At 40.9% G+C, this 22700-nt stretch overlaps 1 long non-coding RNA gene across 4 annotated transcripts; it reads right to left on the minus strand.

Annotated features, from left to right (window-relative positions):
* Positions 1-1620: 1620 nt before the first annotated feature.
* LOC138989975 (uncharacterized) lies at positions 1621-16301 on the minus strand. Of its 4 annotated transcripts, none has more exons than XR_011466166.1 (5): positions 16155-16301; positions 10414-10670; positions 5751-5859; positions 3123-3218; positions 1621-1919 (listed from the first exon to the last, which is right to left on the minus strand). It is a non-coding gene; the product is annotated as an uncharacterized lncRNA (long non-coding RNA). The 4 variants fall into 4 exon arrangements; XR_011466165.1 differs by having other exon boundaries at positions 3123-3278; XR_011466168.1 differs by lacking the exon at positions 10414-10670 and having other exon boundaries at positions 3123-3278.
* Between the last annotated feature and the right edge of the window lie 6399 nt (positions 16302-22700).

A 22700-nucleotide genomic window follows, 5' to 3' on the forward strand; every position in this document is an offset into this window, starting at 1 on the left:
CCTGATGGCGAAGTTGGCCAGAGAAAGCTGGCTTTGTTGGGTAGACCCTTGAGCTTCAAGTGTATGAGTCAGGATTTTGTCTCCTGGGCAGCAGGGAATCTGAAACCCCCTCCACTCTTCCACCCTTTCCTCGCGTGTCTATCCGGTGTAGGCTTTGGAGGAGCTATTATCTTTTGCTAACTTTTACAGTTCCCGCAGCTTGGATATTGCTGGAAGTGCCCTTGATATCCACTTCCACTTGAGGAAACTGAAGGGGTTTCTAAAAGACAGGGTCGAACTTTTCAGGGTGTCCTCAGACCTCTTTTGAATCACTGTGGATTTGTGGTCAAGTCTGCAGGCTTGGATGACAGCTCTGGAACTTCTCTTATCTTGTAGCCTGTGACCCTTCTACCCTCTTGTCTTCTAAGTCACTTGAAATCCTTTTCCAGCTTATGCTAAATGCCTGACTTAATTGTCAATGTCCAGCCCCTTCCCGAAATATCCAAAGTATGAAGCGTCCAACTCACCTGTCAGATAGAAGATAACCATGACCCCTTGTCCAAAACCTGCTGTGTTTGAGTCTGTTCCCCAGGAAGCAGGTCTGTGTGGGGCGGTCCTTGTGGTAGCAAGAGACAGGATGCTACTTGGTGTCATCTGAGGTTGGTGATAATTATAGTCAATAAAGCCCATACCCGAGGGGTTAAAGGAGACATAATAAACTTGAGTAACCTTGCTACTGTTTGGGACACAGAGATTTATTTTCTGGATTCCTCAAGCCTTTCTCGGGAGATTTTGTCCTGTAAGTCTCGCTGACAGATTTATCCTGGACTCCTGTCATCGGCGGCTGTTTTCTCACTAAGCAGGTGGAAGGCAAAAGCCGGGGAAGGGAACTGCCAGCTGAGAGGTCGTTTGTGAATTGGCGCCGTGGAGTGGACATAAATTATATGGATTCTGCAAGGCCTTAGCTATTGCTCTGGCCTCGGCCTAGGTTTTTTTCTTTGTGATGGTGCTTGCCACTGGCTTTAGCATTGTTGTCTGCAGAGGTAATTAGAGATTTAGGCCTTGCTCTTACAGAGACAAGAGGCCATCACAGTTCTCTCCCAGGAGGAAGGGTTCAGTTACACCCATGAAAACAGGCCAGGAGAAATCCCATGATCCTGAGCTTTCTGACAGCATTTCCAGGAACACTTGAAATTACTGGACACGCCCACTGCTCTCCCTCTGCCGTCACCACCACCCATATCCAAGCAAAGATTCCTGTTTGACTTTGGTTCAGCTCCAAGGCTTTTGTAGGGTGGGAGTGAAAGGATAAAGACAACAAGGGGCGAAAGGTAGAAAAACCATGGAAATTCAGTCCTGTGCTGTGCTTAGTCGCTCAGTTGTGTCCAGCTCTTTGTGACCCCATGGACTGTTGCCCGCCTGGTTCCTCTGTCCATGGAATTTTCCAGGCAAGAATACTGGAGTGGGCTGTCATTTCCTCCTCCAGGTGATCTTCCCGATCCAGGGATCAAACATGTGTCTGTTGCATCTCCTGCATTGGTAGGTAGATTCTTTACCACTGTACCACCTGGAAGCCTTAGTCCTAGAGAGACCTTTAAAGATATTAGGTCCAGTGTTTTTTCAGCCTTTCTTTTGCCATGGAATTCTTTATCCAACAGGATTATTATAGTTAACATTTGTTGAGCTTGTCCTAGAAACCGGGGAGTGAGCTAAATATTTTACACGTTTGACCCTCAGGCTGCACAAAAACTCACGATGTAGATAGTATGATCATTTTTATTTTCCAAACAAAGGAACTGAGGCACAGATGTTCAAAAATACATGTGAGGTTACACAGTTAGGAAGAGGTGGGGCTGGGATGAGACCCTGGAACCTGGTGCCAGAGCTAGTGGAACCCAAATGGAACATGGTGGGGCTGTCCTCTGTGTCACCTCTGTGCCCTAGTGGGGGAATAAAATGAAAGAAAATCAGGGAGCTGCACTTGTTGGAACTAGGGTGGGGTACAGCCCAGACCTGATCCTTCACCAGTTACCCTCTTATCCCAGGGCTTTTAAGAGGAGCCAACTTCCTGATTTAATCAAGTTCTCCCAGGTTCTTGGCTGATGAAGCTGAGAAGTTATGTTTGAAGGTGCAGGGCATTGCCTCAAGGTCACATAAGCCCATTGGTGTCAGAACCCAGTTATCTTGCTTCCATGGCCAATGCCAGCCTGAAACCCCCAAACGCAACACCAGGACACCAGCCTGCACCTGAAATCCTGTTGTATAAATTTCTCAGAGCTAAGAAGTGACCAGGTAGGCCAAGTCCAAGGAATAACTAGAATGTTCTATGGACCTATACAATTAGGTTCAGTTGGGAAATGGCACAAGACCTTGCACGTCCCTGCCAAGAGCTGATGTGACAGTTTCCACAAAGCCTGATTTTCAAAAACCTTGTCCACAAAATGCCTGAGGGTCTATTAGAATTTCTCCACCAGTTTCAGTTGTTACCAAGGCAGTGTCCTTCAGGGTCTAAGCTAACCCATCCTCCCTGCCTTGTTGACCCATTGGATCTGGGTTCTTTTGCTTTGCTGTGCTAAGAGCCCTTCTAGGAGAGCTATTCTACACTTTTCTAAAGAGGAATTCACTGCCCTTGTTTTCCTCCTTTTAGTGGGTTCCACTTCTCAAAGAAAGGGATTTGACATTTTTAATTTAAACTCCCCTAAGGAACTTCAACTGAAGCTCCAATATTTTGGCCACCTGATGCAAAGAACTGAATCGTTAGAAAAGGCCCTGATGCTGGAAAAGACTGAAGGCAGGAGGAGAAGGGGCCAACAGAGGATGAGATGGTTGGATGACATCACCGACTTGAGGGACATGAGTCTGAGCAGGCCCTGGGAGTCAGTGATGGACAGGGAAGCCTGGCGTGCTGCAGTCCATGGGGTCACAAAGAGTCGGACACAACTGAGCAACTGAACTGAACTGAACTAAAGGAACGTAAATCTGCCCTGAGGTTAAAAAGGTGCAGGCAGTCCTATTGAAATTCAGCCTTAGTTACTTATTCATGTGCCCACTATGGGGGCCCAAAGGGTTCATGCCTGAGCAAGTCTTCCCTCCTCTGGGGAGGAAGTAAAAGTGCCCCTCAGGATGCAGGGGTGGAAAGTTACCTGGGAGAATGGTTATGTGCTCTCTCTCTCTCTTTTTTCTTTTGATGTTTATAGAAGCTCCATTCAGAATTGCCAAAATTTGGAAGCAAGATATCCCTGAGTGGGTGAATGGATAATTAACCTGTGGCGTATCCAAACTCACAAATTTATTCAGCACTAAAAACAAAAAAAGAAACTTGCTATCAAGTCATAGAGAAATCTAAAATGTGTGTTAGTAAATAAAGAACTCAATTTTAAAAAGTCACATAGGGATTTCTCTGGCTTGAGACTTCGCTTTCCCATGTAGGTGGTACAGGTTTCATCCCTCGTCAGGGACCTAAGATCCCACATACCTTGGGGTCAAAAAACCAAAACATAAAATAAGCAATATAGTAACAAATTCAATGAAGATCTTAAAAATGGTCCAGATTAAAATAAACTTTAATAAATAAAATATAAAGGCCACATACTGTAAGATTCCAGCTATATGACATTCTGGAAATGGCAACACTATGCCATTGTTTAAAAAAAGACGGTAAAAAAAAAAATCAGTGATTGGCAAGTGTTGGAGGGAAGGAGGAGTGTATAGGTAGAGCACAGAGGTGTTTTTAGGGCAATGAAACTACTCTGAAGCATATTATAACGGTGGGTATATTTGTCCAAATCAATAGCATGCACCACACCAAGAGTGAACCCTAGTGTGAACAACAGACTTGGGGCAGTAGTGATGGGTCCGTGTGGGTTCATCAGTTGTCGGCTGGTTCTCTTTTGTAGCCCCAGGCTCTGTTCTCAAGTATGGATGTTGTCTTCCCTAAGACTGGATACAAGGATCTAGAAAGAAAGGCTAAATGGCTTTTATATCTTTGAAAGGAGGGATTACTTTTTTTCCAAAGCTTTCAAAATGTCTTCCTTGCACCCAGAGCTGGTTTCATGGGCAGGTGACCCAGGTAATTGTATAAGTTACCGAGCTCAGAAGGGCTCCTCCCTTGAGTTAATGCTCCACAGTCACCATCTTGAATTCTTAATCGTTTTTGAACCTGGAGTCTGGCATTTTCCTTTTGCACCAGGCCCTGCAAATCATGTTGCCTGTCTTGTCTACAGCCCACTTTGGGATATGTGTGTTTGTAGTGAAGGCAGGGTAGAAAAGTTATGTCTGTAAAAGAGTTATGACCCATTTTGGTTTGCAGCTTTTTTATAATAAAACTTGTTCTATCATAAGAATACACATTTAATTTTGAATAAAAGAATCTGTACTATATGAGAAGCATGTGGTTACGCTGAATTCAGTATCTCACCTTTGTAAGTTAAAAAAACTCATCTTTTTTCAGTGCCTTGTGCTATTTTTGGCTTATAGATCCCGACACTCCAACGTATGACCTTTTCTAACCAGTGCTTGCCTTGCTGGCAGTCATGTTACCATGGGTCAGGGCCCAGATACTTCATCTGTTGTTTTCCCCGTGGGTACAGAATGAGACATCCTAATGAAGTAAGGAGTTTCAGTTTTGTTTATCATCCTTCTACTTGATAATAATTAAAATAAATCATCAAATTACTTCTAGAAATTTCAGGTCATTACATTCAAAAGACCCAGTGTTATTTTTCAAGGTAAATGCTGAAAAATGCCAACATCATAACAAATTAGTTTATCCATATAATCTTTGGTAAAGTCATAGTAAAATATATATTGAGTATTTGAAAGAAGACATTAGAAAGTAAATGTTCCATAATACAATTATAATTATTAGTAAGATTATCAACATCAAGTTTAAGATACTATAATGAGGAAAACAACAATAAAATAAGGGAAGAACATAAGTAGTTAAGTTAAAAAAAGGAGAATAATGTAATTCTTAATCTCATTTGTCAAAGAATGTCAAAAACCAGAAGTCTATTTTATTCTGTAATTTAGAGAGAGGCAGGGGCTAATTAAGCCCTGTCATCTGGTTCTGTAGCTCTACTGTTGTTCATAGATATATATGAAGCACCAGGCTTGGCTGGGTGATTTCAACTTGTCCTCTGCTCTCTACCTTCTCAGAGAAGCAGATCAGAATACTGACCATTGTTTTGAAAGACTGAGTGATGTATTTAGGGATTTTTATGCTTTCTTCATGGGCTTCCCTAGTGGCTCAGTGGTAAAGATTCCTCTTACAATGCGAGAGACGCAGATCTGATCCCTGGATCAGGAAGATCCCTTGGAAAAGGAAATGGCAAACCACTCCAAAATTCTTGCCTGGGAAATCCCATGGACAGAGGAGCCTGTTAGGCTACAGTCCATGGGGCTGCAAAAGAGTCAGACACGACTTAGCAAGTAAACAGCACCAACAACAATGCTTTCTTCAGCACAGATGTCAAAAACTCAAGGAACTACAAAGGGCCAAGTAGACAACCAAAGAGGACTGGGATGAATCGGAGAGCCATGTCCAGTTTCAAGTGACCAGCCTTTTGCACTTGACCAGAGGGAACAGTGTTGTCAGCACCATTTTATTTTCACAAAACATAGATCATCTTCACAGAGAGATTTGGAATGTTAGCTAGGGAATAAAAGACTATACATTAAAATGTTTTTTATACTTTATAAAAAATTATAAAATTCCACTCTCTGAAATGCAAATAAGTACCTATGGCTGCTTATTAGCGAGGATTACCCACCTTCAGCAAGTAGCCTATGTTCTGGTGTGGGCTGGTGCATGGGGAAGCGTAGACGGGAAGGGAGGCATCTTGGAGACCTTGTTTCCAGACTCAATTTACATTTCATCACCTACAATAAACAGATTTCTTTTTCATTAGGTGATGGGGCAACCCTTTTCTTGTTCTAATTTAGTTGACACGAATTTCACATGGTTCTTTCCTCATGGACTCCATTTGCCTAATTACAAAATCAGAGTGAAAATTTCCTAATCTTTACTTCACATTGAAGATCAGAAAATAAAGGAGTAGACATAGATGATTCTGACTGAGCAGTGTGCTAGGAACAGGGTCACATGGAGAAGAGGAAAAACATAACATCCAGGCTATTATTTGACTTAATCAACATGAAAACTATGCATATTCTGACATATACTAAGGAACTGAAGCATATTTGAATGGGGAAATGACCTACGTGACCCTATCAATCTTCACTTTCAATTCTGAAATTTTATGAAATTTAATAACTGACTTAGGACTTATGAACTATTTTCTTTGTTGGTGAGCTCTAAGTTTAAGCTAAGAATTTTTTATCAAATTAGTAAATAAGGTATCTTTTAAAGCCATTATCATTTATCTGTATGTAGAATTATAATCACTCTTGTGTTCAATTTATAATTGTGGATGTTAAATTTTATGGAGTCAAATAACTAGAATATTAGAAAAATCTGTGTCTCCCACTAGCAACTTTCTTAGACCACTCATCTTTATTTCAGAAAGGGAGCCAAAATCAGTTTATTTTGATGATAATGTGTGTGTGTGTGTGTGTGTGTGTGTGTGTGTATTATATTGGGTGTTCATGTGCATGTGTTTATGGTAAGGTGTGTGCCTGTGTGTGTGTGTGTGCTTTCCCAGAGAGTAGCTTTTGGTGTTTACAGACTCAGTGGTGTTGTGAAATTTTACTTATAAGACACCACCTTATGAGATGCTAAGTTCTTGTGATTACCCCTAAATTTCTGTCTTTCTCCTTGCTTGATGCTTTGGCTTCATGCCTAGCTCCTTTCCTCTCTCACTAGCTTAGTGACTTGTCTCCTAGGACTCTCTTCAAAGCCAAAAGTAAGTCTGCTAATAATTGACTTCTATTTCAAATCCTTTCTTCATTTCTTACAGGTTAGTTTATCTTCCATTTTTCACCACCTTGTTACATCATTTCCTGAATTCTTTGATCTTTTTCTTTTCTCAACCCATTTTTCTTCCCCACTTAGACAATGCTTTTTTTCTTTGCTGCATCATCTCTCCTGAGAAATGAACTCACAGTTTCTTCCTCATCCCTCTCCTCCCTATTTGCCTCTTTCTTCTTTTCTCTTCTTTTTTCAAGCCTTCTTACTTCTTCAGTTATATTCAAACAACATTTAAGGCAGCTAGCAAAGATATTTATAGCAGAGTGAAACAAACAGTTCCTGCAGCTCAATATATTAAAAAAAAACCAACCTAATAAAAAATGGGTGGAAGATCTAAATAGACATTTCTCCAAAGACATACAAATGGCCAAGAGGCACATGACAAGATGCTCAGCGTCACTAATTATTGAAAGTGAAAGTCATTCAGTTGTGTCTGACTCTTTGCGACCCCCATGGACTGTATAGTCTATGGGATTTTCCACGCCAGAATACTGGAGTGGGTAACCTTTCCCTCCTCCGGGGGATCTTCCCAATCCAGGGATTGAACCCAGGTCTCCTGCATTGCAGGCAGATTTTTACCAGCTGAGCCATAAGGGAAGCCCAAGAATACTGGAGTGGGTAGCCTATCCCTTCTGCAGCAGATCTTCTCAACCCAGGAATCAAACCAGGGTCTCCTGCATTGCAGGCAGATTCTTTACTGACTGAGCTATCAGGGAAGAGGGAAACACAAATCAAAACTACAATGAGGTATCACCTCACACTGTCAGAATGGCCAGCATCAAAAAGTCTGCAAATAATAAATATGGAGAGGACGAAGAGAAAATGGAACCTTCTTATGCTAATAGTGGAAATGTAAATTGGCACAATGACTATGGAGAACAGTATGGAGATTCCTTAGAAAACTGAAAATATAGCTACCATATGATCCAGAAATCCTACTCCTGGACATATATCCAGAGAAAATCATAATTCAAAAAGATACATGCACTCCAGTAGCATTATTCATAATAGCCAGAACATAAACAACCTAAATGTCCATCGACAGAAGAATGGATAAAGATACAGTATATATACACAAGGGAATATTACTCAGCAATAAAAAAGAATGAATTAATGCCATTTACAGCGTCATGGATGGACCTAGGGATTGTCATACAGAGTGAATTAAGTCAGACAGAGAAAGACAAACATCATATGATATTGCTTATATGTGGAATCTTAAAAAAAAATGGCACAAATAAACCTATATGCAAAAGAGAAATTGAGTCACAGGCGTAGAAAATAAATTTATGGCTACCAAGGAGGAAAGAGTGTGGAGGGATAAATTGGAATACTGGGATATACACAGTGCTATATATAAAACAGATACTAATAAGAACCTACTGTATAGCCCAGGGAACTCTACTCAATGCTCTGTAATGGCCTATATGGGAAAAGAATCTTTAAAAGAATGGACATGTGTATACATATAATTGATTCACTCTGCTGCACAGCAGAAACTAATACAACATTGTAAACAACTATAGTCCAATAAAAAAGTTAATTAAAAAAATGAAAGAAATTTAAGAGTGAGACATGAAGAGAGTTGGGATAGAGAATGTGACATGAGTGAAGAGTGAGTTTAGTACACAACCTCAGCCATGAGTTGGATTCCCCAGAGACTCCTTGCTTTTTTCTCTTGCTCGTCTTGTTGATCTTTCTCCCTGGAAGCAGGTCAGAGATAACTTCTCGTAGCTCAGGGTCAAAAGGCACTGTGATCACTTAGTCAACAGTTTGTTGGTGCCATTGCTAAAGGCTGGGGTGACAACAACTGGCCTTGGGAGAGTGTCCAAATACCAGCCATTTTACTACTGACACCAGCCTGTACTGACAACTGCTTTTCAAAGGGAAAATGCCAGTCATGAGGGAGTTGGGTGTCAACCTCCATCTGCATTTAGGCCTCATCACATGGTCACCCAAGGACGGCTCATGGATCAGCCCCAGTTGCTATCAAACTGCCTCCCTCAGGCTGCACTTGCCCTTCCCTTTCTAGTTTTGCAAAAGCCCTGCAAGAAGGTGCCAGAGACCAGTTCTACCATTTACCTTCAGGCCCTGGGCTGGAGGTCATTTCTGACTCTGGAGTTTTCTAAGGTTTGGGAACATGGAAATTTCTTGATGACTGGTTCCACTATTGATCTTGAGATCCTTAAATATTTCTTCTTGGCTTCTTCTGGAAATTTACGCTTGTTTCTGGGATCTGTCTTGTTCTCTGTGAACACTCAGGCAGAGTATTCATTTAATTTTTTTTTTTTTTTTGCTTCTTCTGGCAGTAAATTTCCTTTGCCATTTCTTTGACCCCTTGGTCTTTATGTACTTAAAAATGTCTTATTTGTTTCAATGTCTTATATAATTTATCTTGTGTTCATTCTGCACCTTTGCTTATTTTTTTCTTATTTTTCACACTGCCTTGATTTTCCTCTGTAATAGTCAAGGATCTCCTCCACCTGTATTTTACATCTTGCCTAAATGCTCCTTCTTTGCCTTTGAATGATCTTCCCAAGACCTACTTTCTCTCCCCTCATTTCCTTCTTCTCCCTTGTCTTGGTATTTATTACCATGCATTGCCTATTGGCTGGCAATCACTTACATTGCTTTTCCATTTTTTCCTTCTCCCTGCCATCCTATTGCTTTATCCTCCTGTCACTCTTGCCATAATTTCTCAGCCACCAAAGACTGTTGTGGTTTGAGATGATTTGCTGCTGCCTCTACAGCAGGCCTTATTATGACACAGAAGGCCAGCCCACCCATCTCTGCTTTCTTCTTACAATAAACAGCCAAGTTAATTCAAGTTCCTATCCATCGTATAAGAAATCACTCTCCAGCCATATGGGATAACTTATGGCTGCAAATAAAAATTCCCTGATGTTTTGCTCCTCACAAGTTTTCACTTCCCCAGCACAGCGTGGGAAGTCCAAGATGTTAAAATCCCCAGGGAGTGCATATTTTCATGAAAATTCACTTTCTACATCTAGAATGTTTCTTCCACTCACAGAGACGTGACTTTCAACAACATTATAGAGCACCACAACTTTTCTAGCCCAACGCCCACCTCTGCATGTGCTTCTTTTTTAAGGAAGGCAATTTTGAGTTGTTGACCTATTTTGTTTTCTTCAATTCATGAGCCAGAGGATTAATCCTAGTATAAATATAAGCCTTAAGCTTTCTTTCTCTGTAGCTTATGAATAAAAGATTACATTAAAACCAAAAGGCATGTTTCATTTAAATGGATTCTGTTTCTGGGGTCTTGTGTGAGTGGGTTCAGGGCTACTTTCTACACTGTTCACAATGGCAATGCTTGGCTTTGCCTCAAAGTCAGCCACTCATGTGCAAATTGATTCATTCATTGATTCATTCTTCATTCCAAAGACTGTTCAGGACAGGGACAAAGCTGGCCATATCATTACTTTGACCCCGCCCATTTTCACACAGTTTGGTATAACTCATTTTTCCATAGCTGTCGTCCATACCTGTTTATTAGATCTTGACTGATTACTGTTGACTGAGAGGTTTCTTGAGTCGTGAGGTCTTACGTAGTCATTAGTACATCCACTGCTTGTGGAAAGGAATCAGCAGGCATGGGCTGTTCTCTGGGCCTCACTCCTGGATCACCGTGGGATAAAGGAATTAACTGTTGATGTCTCTTTTTCAGTGTATATATCTTAAGAGAAATGTTTTTCATTCTCTCTGGATCACAGTAATGCCTTGAGTGTGATATGACATGGCCCTAGAAATCAATAGAAAGGAAGAGCCAGATGCTGGTTAATACCACTAGTTAAATAGATTTGCATTTATGGTGTTAGATTTAACAGGCTTGCCTGGTAGATTTCCAGTCACCAGTCTTCTGAAAGCTCTATTCTCTGAAGTCTTCTAGAATTAAAGATGATACAGAAGATGATAGCTTTTACCTGTCCTAGCCTCTTACAGGGTGTTCTAGAGTACAAGGACTTTTACAGTTGTTTGATAGCCATCACTTCCATTTTTTTTTCTGTGTTTCAATGACACATCTTCAAAATGATCATCTTTGAAATACATTGCTGAAGTACTTATTACACTTTAAAGTATACCTTGGATATATGCAACGCTGTGTTATTACCTTCAGTTTTTGGATCATCTTCTCAAAGGTGGCTATATGTGGCATACTGTCAGAATTTAGGGTGATTTTCCCTTTCCTCCTCTAAGAAAATCAGTAAATAATTTCCCCATCCTTATTGTAGTTCCTGATTTTTTTTTTTATCAGAAAAACATTTTATTCCACTAAATATAGCCTTGGTAACAAAATAGCCCTAGGAGGAGTGATATAGATTTACATTTAACCAAGGTTTAAACAAGTGATACTGGACTCTTTCCTGGGCAGATTTGGCTGTATGATGGAGAGACATCCTGGGCTCCTGAATGGTAGGCGTGAAACTGAAAATAGATTCTGTCACCCTTACAATTTTGTCTTTGCATTTTCTCAGTCCCTCTTATCCCTTGATCCCAGCTACCATTATATTTTTAAAAATTGAGATTTAGTTGATTTATGGTATGATATACCTTTCGAGTGTACAGCATAGTGACTCATAACTTTTAAGGATTATACAGGATCTCAGCTACTTTCACAAAGCCTTAATTTGTTTTGTATGTCTCTTGATTCTTCAGAGTCCATGATACTATGCTTTATGACTAAGGTGGAGACAAGAGCCACAGAACAGACTGGTGGAGATGGGTCCAGGGCTGTGGGAAAATCACCAGAAGATAAATCAGCTTTCCCCACTCCCCTTAGCCCGGAGGGCGTCAGAGGACCCTGTTTCTCCAGTGGCTTCTGTTCCTGCCACTCAGTGCAGAAGTTTCAGGTGGGGGAGACACATCTGGAAGGCCAGCATTCTCCCTTCCTACCCCTAATGATGAGCCATTTTGTTTTCGCCCATCAGCTATTGCCTCAGTATGATTCACAGAAAACTACCACAAAACCTAGCGGCATGTAGAAATAAATGCTCATTTCTTGCTTATAGATGTGTTGGTTGGCTGATCCAGGCTCAGCTGGGTGTGGCTTAGTCTATATCTGGGTTCAGGTCTGCTTCATGTGTCTTTTGTCATTCTGGGATCTGCAGCTCCAGGAAGCTATTTTTATGGCCACACTTAAGAGAATCTACCTGCAATACAGGAGACTTGGCATCAATCCCTGATTGGGAAGATTCCTTAGAGTAGGAAATGGCTTACCCACTCCAGTATTCTTGCCTGGAGAATTCTATGGACAGAGAAACCTGGGAGGTTACATCCAGTGATACACTGGCCTTTAAGTGGGAGATTATAAGGAAATAAATTCCCAAGGTTGTTTTGGAGCTTTCCAAGTGGTGCTAGTGGTAAAGAACCTGCCTGTCAATGCAGGAGACATAAAAGAATGGGACTCGATCCTTTGGTTGGGAAGATCCCCTGGAGGAGGGCATGGCAACCCACTCCTCTATTTTTGCTTGGAGAATCCCATGGACAGTCTGACGGGCTACAGTCCATAGGGTCACACAGAGTTGGACACGACTGAAGCGACTTAGTATACACGTGAGAAGGCAACCTTGCTGAGCAAGCCAATTTCCAGTTGTTCTAGCAAACCCCGATAAGCCAAGGCAAATGATATGACCAAACCCAAAGTCAAGGAAAGAGAAAGAGAATTTTTTTGACCAGAAGGGCATGTTGGGGGTGTGAATATTTAACACAAACTGTAGGAGGTTGGGGCCAATAATTAAGTATAATATAGGCTTCAGTTAGACAACATTAAAACTATTGGACATGCTTAAAAGCTCAGGCATTTAAAAGATGATTGGACTTTTAAAGTGTAAATATTAATAAGAATAGCATATGTTTATTCTTATGGTAAATTATAAAATAATAGAATATTTTATTTTATTCCAAGTTCCTTCATATTCAATTTTATTTGGAGTCTCAGACCAAATATAGAATATGTGTGAGTGTGCCTGTGTTTTTAAGCATTTATTGAGCACTGACTAGAAGCTAGGCATTATGCTGAGGACTTTTATGTCCATTATCTTATTTATCTTCTCCCTGTTCTCATGGTGCTAATGGTAAAGAACCCACATGCCAATGCAGGAGATACAAGAGATGCAGGTTTGAACTCTGGGTTGGGAAGATCCCCTGGAGGAGGGAATAGCAACCCACTGCAGTATTCTTGCCTGATGAACCCCATGGACAGAGAAGCCTGGCAAGCTACAGTTCATGGGGTCACAAAGAGTCAGACACGACTGAAGTTACTTAGCACACACACACACACACACACACACATGCTGTTCCCATGAAGATGGTATTTTTGTCCCCTTTTGAGAAGTCTAAGCCTGAAAGAGCTTATGTGACATAATGAAAGTAACAAAGTTATTAAGAACTAGAAGCAAAAACATATTGAGTGGATTCAAAGCATTTTCTCCTCTTTGCTGTGCTGTGTCCTGCCCACCCTTCATGTGAAATCAACAGGCTATGATGTCGATGTTATCATTTTCATTTCACAGATTTGCAAAAAGAGAAGCCAACAGAAAAATGGATCATGCAGAGAAATAGACAAGGAAAATGTATAGTGCAGCTGACACGGTGCACAAGGGGTGGTGCCCACACCAGAGCTGTCGTATCCCAGACAGTCCCATGGTGGCCTCAGTGCTGGACTCAGACTGCCTGCTGGGACATGGTTATTTTTAAACCACTAGTGCCTGTTGGTGCCCTGTCCCTTCTTCCTGCTGCCTCTTTCTCTCTGGGTTCTTCACTTCTCACCTAGAGCTGCCTCTTTACAGATCTCTTGGGAGAATGGTGCTATGATGAAATTGCTTTGCTACACTCCCTACCTCTCTGCCAATTTGGGTTTATTTCTGTTCAGACACGGATTTGACCAGCAGGGCTATTGAAAGTTATATGCTGAATTCATTTCAGGTCGTTCCCCAAGCCTGGCCCACACAAGGAAATCAAGCAAAGGATTCTCTGGCTGTTTTTAGGAGGCACATTCTAGAGAATGGAGAATGCTGGGCTTAAGTGCCAGTGCCTCCAGGGGTGCGGATGATGACAGCTCAAGGCTGATGTGTGTTTACAATCGATTTATATATTTATATGAAATGATTTTTTCTAGAGCAGTTTTGGAAGGGAAAAGAAGACACAGAAAGCAATTTGAGGGAATGAAAAACTTGAGGGAACAGCAGCTTGACTTACTTGACTTTGATTATTGGAGGTTTTTGTCTCAGAGTGTATTGACAGCCTAAATTTCATTCTGTTGCACCTCCTTTTGCATCTCTGCTTCAAAGTTGTAGAAACCAGTGATCTGCCTGAATTTGGTGACTGTTAACCAAATTTTGAGTAACCTGGGCTCAAAAATCACTGCAGACAGTGACGGCAGCCATGAAATTAAAAGATATTTGCTCCTTGGAAGAAAAGTTATGACAAACCTAAACAGAATATTACAAAGCAGAGACATTACTTTGCCAACAAAAAGGCCTATCTAGTCAAAGCCATGGTTTTTCCAGTAGTCATGTATGGGTGTGAGAGTTGAATTATAAAGAAAGCTGAATGTCAAAGAACTGATGCTTTTGAACTCTGGTGTTGGAGAAGACTCTTGAGAGTCCCTTGGACAGCAAGGAGATCAAACCAGTCCATCCTAAAGGAAATCAGTCCTGAATATTCATTGGAAAGACTGATGTTGAAGCTGAAACTCCAATACTTTGGCCACCTGATGCAAAGAACTGACTCATTTGAAAAGACCCTGATGCTGGGAAAGATTGAAGGCAGGAGAAGGGGATGGCAGATGATGAGATGGTTGGATGGCATAATCAACTCAATGGACATGACTTTGAGCAAGCTCTGGGAGATGGTGAAGGACAGGAAAGTCAGGTGTGTTGGGGTCAATGGAGTCACAAAGAGTCAGACATGACTGAGTGACTGAACAGCAACAGAGTAACTTGAATGACAAAGCTCTCCTTGAATACTTTCTTAGTAACTTCCAGAGCCAAGGGAAGGCAGGCCTTTCTTTGCCCCAGCCAAGATGTTATTCTGGACACCCTGCCCTCTGTCATGTGGGACACCTTCCACTGGGTTAAAAGCTGGAGCAAAAGATCCAGCTCTGAGGCCAGGATTGGGGAGGAGGAATGTGAGGGTCTACTTCTCCCTCTAGGCATTAATGGAACGCTGGCCGCTGTAATCACTGAATCTCAGTGTTACCAGGTTAATAGTGGTTAAAAGAAATAGTGACCTGAGACTAGCATAGTCTTGGATGGGATGCTGAAACAAACAACTTGTCGCAAAGTTGGATGTAAGAGGGAATGTAACATTAAGTGGGGAAGGCATTGCAAATGCAGCTTCTCATATTGATGCTCTGGTTCTGGTTCATTGCTTAGTAATATCAGAGTGGGGAAGGGAGAGAAACCCAAACCAGATGGAAAACAGGATAAACATATACAGTGGGAAAAGCAGTGAACTGACGCTGGGGAGACTGGGCATTGTCCCCTTCTCCTGGGCAGTGAGGTAGTTTGGGGAAAGTCACTTACTTTGCTCTACCTTTTGTGAAAAGAATTACAGCCGAGCCCAAATTGCTTCCTATATAAAGTTGATTTAAGAATCAAATCAAATATGTGAAAGCATTTTGAAAATGGGAAAGTCCTACCCAAATATCAGGGTTTATTAAACTTTCTTAATCCTGCCATTCCACTGCCCTCTCCCCTTAAAGAACAGAGAACATGTTGGCACAGGATGATGTTCACAGTTTGGAAGGAGGAGTAAGTTGTTGCCTTTGCACCCTTCATGCTAACAGCTGTCACCCAAGCTCTGACAGCTTCTTCGAAGTTTCCAGTCTGAAAGTAAGAAAAGAGGGTTGGGTCAACCTCCCGTCTCTACTCTGCTATGATCTAAAGCTTATTAAAAAATTATCATCTCTTCTTTTACCATATGCTTAGAAAGAGACCATGAAGGAAAGCTCTTGACAATCTTCTTAACCTGTTTTTCATCTGGTTTGAGTTTCTCCCCTCCCCGACCCTGATATTAGCAAATTATAGAATATAACCAGCGCATCAGGAGAAGGCAATGGCATCCCACTCCAGTACTCTTGCCTAGAAAATCCCATGGACGGAGGAGCCTGGTAGGCAGCAGTCCATGGGGTCGCGAAGAGTCGGACACAACTGCGTGACTTCACTTTCACTTTTCAGTTTCATGCATTGGAGAAGGAAATGACAACCCACTCCAGTGTTCTTACCTGGAGAATCCCAGGGACGGTGGAGCCTGGTGGGCTGCCATCTATGGGGTCGCACAGAGTCGGACAGGACTGAAGCAACTTAGCAGCAACCAGCACATCTATGCAAGAAGAAACATTTTGGAAATCTCCCCCACTTAATATGTTATTCCTTCTCACACAAAACTTTGTGATGAGTTATTTTGTTTCTCAGTACCACATCCAAGACAATTTCCCATTCAGTAATATTAATAATAATATATTTTTAAACCTTGACTTAAAATTACGGTAAGTGCCAAGAGGCTCTAGTTGCTATTTTGTTGAAATAATATCAAGTTCCCTGTGATGCTTTACATAGCTGTCATCTCTGTGATATGATACGTCCATGATTTATTGACCTACTAAAAGTGCTGTCATTGACTTGTCATAATAAACTTTTCTTAAAATATGAAAGCATAGAACATTGAGTAATAGCTCAAACCAGGACAGAGCTTCAATTAGGTTGTGGGATTTGGCAGCCTGAAGTTCATCTTTTATGCTTTGAAAATGAAAGTCCTGCCTTGGCTCCCTCACACTCCTTACCTTCCTGCCCCCGCCCCCACACCCCTCCTCTGCACCCAGGGTTAGTTGTCACCAAATAGATTGGCAGAGAGGAGGGGACAGCATGTGAGAAACTCTGAATATGAAGGACTGACCATAAGCTTCATCCTAAGGGTCAGTGCTGAGTCTGAAAAGGCTTTCTGGTCTCAGCAGAGAGAAATTCAAACTCCGGAATGCTCACCCAACTAATTTGTATTCACTGGGGTGGGGGAGAGGTTAATTTTTTTTCACAAAGAGAAATGTATTTAGCACTGGAATCTGAATTTATTGTCCATGGATAGGGTAATAGGGAGAAATTTTGAATCGGGGGAACCCAGATAGACCCATGACAGCATGGAAGGTTCGTAGTTAGGTTTCTGCCTCCCTTCAGGGATCTTGCCTCTGCCCTGTCTTGCCTGCTGCCTGGTCCTTTAACTGGTTCTGAAAGAGGTAGATCCTAGTGGCTTGACCACTATTATCCATTGAAATGTTCATACTCTGACTCTGATCTCCTCAGGTTCAGCAGGCTCTTCTGATGAATTTGTGGTGATAGGACAGGGCTGGGAGATCCTCCTCATGTCATACACATGTATTTAAAATGGGGGTTTAGGCAAATCAGTAAAGGTACAAGTCCCAGATCCTTGGAATCTAGGAGTGGAGAAAGGTAGGGGGACAAGGGAATAAGATCGGTAAAGAGGATAAAAGGGAAGGCTAAAAAGAAATGAGAAAGGACAGATGAGAAATTCAAGCGATAAACTACAATCTCAAATAAGGAAATGCAATAAAGCATTTATGGGTATGTATTTTTATAAATACATATGTACAAACACACAGCCAAAACCTTAGCAGATTGATTCAGTTCAGTTCAGTTCAGTCGCTCAGTCGTGTCCAACTCTTCGTGACCCCATGAATCGCAGCACGCCAGGCCTCCCTGTCCATCACCAACTCCCGGAGTTCACTCAGACTCACGTCCATCGAGTCAGTGATGCCATCCAGCCATCTCATCCTCTGTCGTCCCCTTCTCCTCCTGCCCCCAATCCCTCCCAGCATCAGAGTCTTTTCCAATGACTCAACTCTTCGCATGAGGTGGCCAAAGTACTGGAGTTTCAGCTTTAGCATCATTCCTTCCAAAGAAATCCTAGGGCTGATCTCCTTCAGAATGGACTGGTTGGATCTCCTTGCAGTCCAAGGGACTCTCAAGAGTCTTCTCCAACATCACAGTTCAAAAGCATCAATTCTTTGGCACTCAGCCTTCTTCACAGTCCAACTCTTACATCCATACATGACCACAGGAAAAACCATAGCCTTGACTAGACAGACCTTTGTTGACAAAGTAATGTCTCTACTTTTGAATATGCTATCTAGGTTGGTCATAACTTTCTGTCCAAGGAGTAAGCGTCTTTTAATTTCATGGGTGCAATCACCATCTGCAGTGATTTTGGAGCCCCAAAAAATAAAGTCTGACACTGTTTCCGCTGTTTCCCCATCTATTTCCCATGAAGTGAAAGGACCAGATGCCATGATCAACTGTCACCAAATTACCTTTGAGAATACAAACTTGAAGGTAACTTTTGACCAGATCAAATTTTATATAAACTATTAAACATTCTCTCTCTCTCTTTTTTTTTTTTTGGTTTTCTTTAGCTGCAGAAGGATTGAACGGGAAATTGTCACCATCATTTTTTAACCGGGAAAGCAGATTTTGGGAAGATCACTGTGTATCTGTAGCAATATATGATACATATCTTTGAAGTTTTGTTACACTTTAGCATCATTTGCCAGGTTAAAAGTATAAATATATAAGTATACTTAAATAAATGAAAAATTTTGAATGTTTACCAAATGACCGTGCTTTGATCATCTGGAGATATGAATCACTGACTCGGTGGACATGAGTTTGAACAAATTCCAGGAGGTGGTGATGGACAGGGAAGCCTGCCATGCTGCAGTCCATGTTGTTGCAGAGAGTCGGACACGACTTAGTGACTAAACACCACCACCAAATGACCATGCTTGTATCATCTGGAGATAGGAAGGCTTGAACAAGGCTCCAACAAAAAAACCCAGCAAACGAAGTAAGCTCAACAAAAAGTCGCCAACAGGTAACAAGTCGAGATTTGTGTAGTAGGATAAACAAAATTTTTGTAGAGAAAAATGCTTGTGTTTTAATTTCAGGAAACTAAAAATGTACTTGAGAAAGATTTCTGATTTTGTTGTTGTCATGATTTCACATTTTGAGATTACAGAAGAAAAGATATAGAAATTAACTTCACTATTCAGCCAGTCTTTTCAAGGTTAATGCTTGATGTTGTTGGTGCTAATGGATCAAAAATACTGAGGGTTGTTCAATTATATTTTCCCAGGGTAGAATGCTAAAAAGATGTCACTAAACCTATAACATGGAATTGCTCAAAGAATAAGATAAGAAAGCATTTTGGGAGAGGGAGATTTCAATGGCTCTGTAAACTTAAAACATTTTCAGTTACCTGTTACTGGAAAGACATTCGAGATGGACCTCTTATGGTTACTGTAGGTCTTAAGCCTCTTGAGAATAGGTCTGAGTTAATTAGTCAGTAGACTACAGGGTGCAGGAGATACGCTAGGCACTGTGAGGATTCTTTCATTTTTTTTCTCTTGCAAAAATTTTTATTGAGCTCATGTTATTTTCTAGGTCCTCTGGGAATTGCAACCAGCACAGCAGTAAAGACATCTTAAGACTCTTCATGTTGTTTACATTCTAGTAGAAAGAATTGATAAAATATGGAAGACTTTTTTATTTTAAATTTCAAATTGCTGGATTGAAATGAAAAAAATACATGTGAAAGAGCAACATGATAGTATATAATAAAAAGGGTATATGTTTAGACACTTGGAACTTCTAAAGAATAGAAATCCATGAGCTATGGAAAACTTTGCAAGAAGATCCAGTGTTTTTTGGCCTTGAAAGATGAAGGAGATTGAGAAGAGAAGAAAAAAGGGTTCTTGGCAGAAAGAACATCAGTGGGTAGGGAGGGGAATAAAGGGATCTACATCCTCTGTATCCTCAGCAGGTCCAGATGGGTACCAAGAACCGGATGGGCATCTTCCAGGAATATGCCTCCTTGTTCCTCCTTTAAGCTCTTATTATCAACAGAATGAGGGAATGGCTGACTTACAACACATATTAGCATTGGTAATATTCCTTTAATATGACACACCAAGGGGATGCCTTTACCTATATTTGAAATCGATGCCTTGTTGGCAGAACCCTTTTTTGGAGCTGGAATGCAGGTCCCATGGGTCTCATGTTGCTCTTCCCTGGAAAAGCTGGTAAGAAAACAGGACTGGACTTGTGACTCACAGGAGCCTGGCATAGGACACAAGGAATTTGGTGTGGCTCATTCAGGAAGCCAGTTGATTAAGACTCAGATAAACCAAATTTAAAATACAAACCCCTATGCTCTTCAGAGGCTATTTCAGGATGAAACTTAGAAGTTTAAAGGAATTTTTTTTCCCCTTGGGGAAGGGTTAGGTGGAAAGGAGACTATGTAGGGAGGTGGGGGTGAGTAAGTTCTTTTTTTTTTTTTTTTTTTTTTTTTCATGGACTTTCACATGGTAAAAGGGATTGTAGGTCCAAATTGAAACACAATTAGTTTAGAGAAAGTCAGTCAAATCCTTTGTTTGCTGTTATGGGAACCAAACAACTGCTGAATTGAATGATCCGAATGTTACACTTTTCTTTCTCAGCTGTTCTTAAAAACTTGTGGAGACATTGTCTGAGTTTACATGTCTTAGACTAATTCTATAACCTGCATAATCTGTAGGAAAAAAATTGACTGCATCAGAGATAGACCTAATATTACAGAAAAAGAAATGTCTGGAGTGCACACAAACAACTGCAGGAAAATAAACTTTACATTCGAAAGAGCAAGAAAAGCATTTGAAAAGTATAATTACAAATTTAATAAGCTGCACAGTGCTTCTTGAAGGACGAGCATGTGTCTTCTGAAGAGGTCTGGTGTGTCTTTGCTACACAGCTTGAGTTAATGAGCTTGTTATACTTTGACATGAAACCCAATAGAGAGAGAAGCAGCTAAGAGAACACGTTTATTTAAAATAAGTGAGGGAAAAGATTGAATAAATAAATACATGTGAGAGAAGATGCAAATCTTCCTGGAAGAGGAACTCTAAATGCAGTAAGTAGATTCTCCTTCTCCAGGAGATAAAGCTTAACTCTCTTCCTCCCTCTTGAGTGGGTGTTGGATGTAATGACTTGCTTCCAAAGAAGAGAGTATGAGAAGGAGAAAATAGGAAATTTACAGTGGAGAAACCTGGCAGGTCTCACCTTCACTGAGTGAGCAAGGTGAATTATAAACACTAATAAATCATGTTGATGTCCATAGACCTTCTTCTATGATGCAATGAGAAGGGTACTTGACATCTGTGCTATTCTTTCCCAAAATCCAAAATACCAGCCTGATCATGACAGAACATCTGTTAAACTGAGGAATATTCTACAAAATACATGACCAGTACAAATAATAAATGTTGAAGAGGGTGTGGAGGAAAGGGAACATTCCTACACTGTTGGTGGGAATATGTTTGGTGTAATCACTATGGAAAATAGTATAGAGGTCATCTAAAAAGCTAAAAATAGAGTTATCATATGGTCCATCCATCCCACTCCTGGGCATATATCCAGAGAAGACTCTAATTCAAAAAGATACATGCACCCTAGTCTTCATATTAGCACTATTTACAATAGCCAACATATGGAGGCAACCTAAATATCCACTGACAAATGAATGGATGAAGTAGATGTAATGTACATATGTATATACATACATATACATGTGATATACATGCATACATACACACACACAATGGAATATTACTCAGCAGAAAAAAAGGAAATAATGCCATTTGCAGTGTCATGAATGGAACTAGAGATTGTCAGACTTGGTGAAGTAAGCCAACAGAGAAAGGCAAATATTATATGATACTGCTAATATGTAGAATCTTAAAAAAAAACAACAATCTGTACAAATGAACCTATTTACAAAACAGAAACAGAGTCACAGATGTAGAAAGCAAAATTATGGTTACCAAGGAGGAAGGAGGGGGAGATAAATTGGGAGATTGGGATTGACAATACATACTACTGTATATAAAATAAATAACTAATAAGAGCGTACTGTATACCACAGGGAACTGAACTTGATATATATATACACACACATACATACTGACTAACTTTGCTGTAGACCTGAAATTAGCACAACATTGTGAATCAACTATACTCCAAAAAAATTAATTTAAAAAGTACATGACTGTATTTCTCAAAATGGCCAAGGTCATGGGAAACAAGGAAAGGCTAAGTGGGTGTCACCAGAAGAGACTATGGAGGCATAATTAAATGCAAAAATGGCATCCTGATTTGAATCCTGGAATGGAGAAAAGGATACTACTGGAAAAACTGGTGAAGTCCAAATGAAGTGTGAAGTTTACTTAATAGTTCAGTTCAGTCGCTCAGTCGTTTCTGACTCATTGTGACCCCATGTATCGCAGCATGCCAGGCCTCTCTGTCCATCACCAACTCCCAGAGTTCACTGAGACTCACATCCATCAAGTCAGTGATGCCATCCAGCCATCTCATCCTCTGTCGTCCCCTTCTCCTCTTGCCCCCAACCCGTGCCAGCATCAGAGTCTTTTCCAATGACTCAAGTCTTCACATGAGGTGGCTGATCTCCTTCAGAATGGACTGGTTGGATTTTCTTGCAGTCCAAGGGACTCTCAAGAGTCTTCTCCAACACCACAGTTCAAAAGCATCAATTCTTCGGCGCTCAGCCTTCTTCACAGTCCAACTCTCACATCCATACATGACCACTGGAAAAACCATACCCTTGATTAGATGGACTTTGTTGGCAAAGTAATGTCTCTGCTTTTCAGTATGCTATCTAGGTTGGTCATAACTTTTCTTCCAAGGAGTAAGCGTCTTTTAATTTCATGGCT

Source organism: Bos mutus, chromosome 11, assembly GCF_027580195.1.
Source record: "Bos mutus isolate GX-2022 chromosome 11, NWIPB_WYAK_1.1, whole genome shotgun sequence".
In the NCBI taxonomy this organism is placed as follows: domain Eukaryota; kingdom Metazoa; phylum Chordata; class Mammalia; order Artiodactyla; family Bovidae; genus Bos; species Bos mutus.